Raw genomic sequence first — 3,313 nt, forward strand, 5'->3', positions numbered from 1 at the left:
TAAGATCTGCATTTCCACTAACTGACCATTTCAATACCCAATCACAGTCCTATAAAGTACAAAATAAAAAAAAAAAAAAGAAAAAAAAAAGACACTTAGTAGATTTTGTGAGATTTTCCAAATGACAGAATGTACAATGAATGATAAACAAAATATCGGCACGCATTAGTAGGAACTGAGAGAGACAGGTGTCGAGCTTATCCACAAACTTGATGTGTCATCTAAATTCCACCAATGAATAGTAACCAACACTCATGATTCCCATTTCAGCTACACTACAATAGTGGGATCATTTGTGGAATTTTCACTTTTTGTCTTTATCCAATGATACGAAGCATTTGTGTAAAAGGCCTATTTGTGGGGGCCTTAAAAAGATAATGGACAAAATAATATGAACACGTGGGACCACCCATGGTCCTCCACTACAGTCTACCACCAATTGTGGGCTCCATAGCGTTGGTGCTCACTTATGGGCCATCACGTGATGGGGCCTTGACTCTTTTGTTCTCTGTACGTGTAAGTGATACAGGTAAAATTTCAGTTGCCTCTTCGTTTAGGGAACATGTAGTTGCATAAGGGAAAAAATAAGAAAGAAAAGACATACTTTTTGGAAGAAAAAGATATATAAATAGGGATAAGGCGTCGTTTTAGTAGCGTTTTTCTTCTGACGCGCGCCTACACAATGTTTAGTCTATCACCCGTAAAAGCTATTTAAAATCGTAATATTTCCCTAAACTGTAGCTGATGCTCTCGTATGGGAGAGTGACATACACTCTCCTTGCCACGTAATGCATTTATTTTATTTTTTAATATTCAGCTTACGTGTCAATTTTTAAGAATAAAAAAATAAAAAATTGATTTTTCTTTTACAAAATTTATTTTTAAAACCCGTTTTTAAAAATAAAAAAAAGTGAATTAAAAAGCGATTTTTCTTTTAAAAAATTTATTTTTAAAACTGTTTTAAAAAAAAAAAAAACTGAAAACGAGAATTTAAAAAATGATTTTTCTTTTAAAAAATTTATTTTTAAAACCCGTTTTAAAAAAAAAAAAAAAACTGAAAACGCGAATTAAAAAAACTGATTTTTCTTTTAAAAAATTTATTTTTAAACCCGTTTTAAAAAAAAAAAAAAACTGAAAAGTCGAATTAAAAAACTCATTTTTCTTTTAAAAAATTCATTTTTAAAACCCGTTTAAAAAAAAAAAAAGCTGAAAATGCGAATTAAAAACTGATTTTTCTTTAAAATATGGAAAAATGGATTTGTTAATAATATGGAAAGCTTGATTATTTTTTTTAAAATGTCTTAAAAGATCTTGATTTTCATGATTTCATTTTCTTAGGACACTTTTATTTTTCAAAAAAATCCGGAAAAAGTGTTTTTCTTGTCAAAATTTGAAAAAAAAACTGATTTTTTTTTATAAAATTTTGAAAAAATTAATTATTTTTTTAAAATGTGAAAAACTATATTTATATTCATATTTTAAGAAAATACAAATTTTTAAGAAAAAATTAAGTTTTTCGATTTTTTATGTTTCTCATTCTCTCAAAAGAGTGAAACACACTCTCTTGCCACATCGGCATTTAGGGGTAAAATATTACGGTTTTAAATAGTTTAGGGGGTGATAGGACCAAACATTAGGTAAGGTGTGTCGTAGCAAAAACGCTACTAGGTGAGGGGGGTAATGATGCCTTATCCCTACTATCTACGAGGGTTAGCCTTCCTATTTTTCAAGATAGCGGTAAGGCAGCGTACATTCTATCCTTTCCAGATTTATTTGTTAGATTATACTGGATATGTTATTGCTGTACTGAATTTACTTGGTGCAAGAAAAACTTATTTATACCTAATATCTTCGTTGAGGGAAGAGATTTATAAATGTGCGTGTTGCAGAGATAATACTCAAAATACCCCCCAACGTTTGACCAAAATCCCATTACCACGGCTCAACGCTGCGTTGGTCCTATTACCCCCCGGACAAATTTTCGGTATTAAAATGCCACTTTTTACAACGATGTGGACAAGAGCGTGAATACAACTATTTCGGTGGCGCGTTATAGCTTTAAAAACGACGTCGACGTGTTTTTGACTAAACTGTAGGATCGCCACATCGATGCCCGCGCCCGGGTAAATTTAAATTCCCTCCATTTTTAAGCTACATAAATCTTACTTTCACCCTATTTAATACCCATCTCCATTTTTTTGTCAAAATAATACCAATTATAAATTTAGAGCTAGGATAGTGATTATTCTTATAATCATTGTTTTCCAAATCAAATTAAAAAAAAAAAAAATCTGGAAAAAAAAAAACGAAAATCTAATCTTGTTAAAGAAAATCTGATTGGAAGTTGCGTGTTTGGAGTTGCTACTTGTTGCTTGGTTGGAGTTGTTTAAGCACTAATTCTTTGAGTTGATTTGGGAGAAAATTAAAATCCATTGCTAGGAATTTTGGAAAGCTATGAAGAACACCAAGTGGGTTTCTTTAAATTCTTGATTGTTTGATCAAATTAATGGATGAACTTTGTTCTACTTGGTGTTAGGAAGCTTTCCTTTCACATTTGGGTTTTTTTGGATTAGATTTGAGGAAGTTGGTGTGATTTTTTTTTTTTCAACTCCAATGAAGAAGAAGAAGAAGATGATGATGATGATGATGATGTTGATGAAGATGATGAAGATGAAGGAGAATTGGGTATGGGTTTTTGGATCTATCTAAAAATGGAGTATGAAAAATTGAAAGATTTTTTTTTTTTTTTTTTTTTTGAAGAAGAAGAGTAGATGGATGGAGGAAGGGGAAATTAATAAAAAAATGGGGAAATTAAAGATGTGTCACGTGGAAGAGCGTGTGGGCCAACACTGTTAATAATTGGGGGTTATCATTATTTGCCACATCAATGTGCGCATTTTAATGCGAAAATTTTTGTCGAGGAAATTAATAGGGCCGTATGAAAGGTTAGGTGTGTAGTTGGGATTTTGAGTGTCAAACGTTGGGGGTATTTTGAGTATTATCCGTGTTGCATACTGATTTTTTCACTTAAGCGTGATTAATTAGTACAGGTAATTACTTTAATTCATCATTTTATCATAATAAATTAATATTATAATTTTGGTGTATTATTGAGTGTAAGTAAGTGTTCTCTTTCAATTTTAGGATTAACCATTAATTATGAAACAACCAAAATCGAGCTGCATTTTGAGTATAAGCGAGTTAACCATTAGCTATGAAACAACCAAAATCGAGCTGCATTTTGAGTATGAGCGAGTTGACAGTTAGAGTATAATTCATCGTTAATGATTTTATAAGGATACCCTCTTGTCTT

The sequence above is a fragment of the Lycium ferocissimum genome, chromosome 11 (assembly GCF_029784015.1).
Source record: "Lycium ferocissimum isolate CSIRO_LF1 chromosome 11, AGI_CSIRO_Lferr_CH_V1, whole genome shotgun sequence".
In the NCBI taxonomy this organism is placed as follows: domain Eukaryota; kingdom Viridiplantae; phylum Streptophyta; class Magnoliopsida; order Solanales; family Solanaceae; genus Lycium; species Lycium ferocissimum.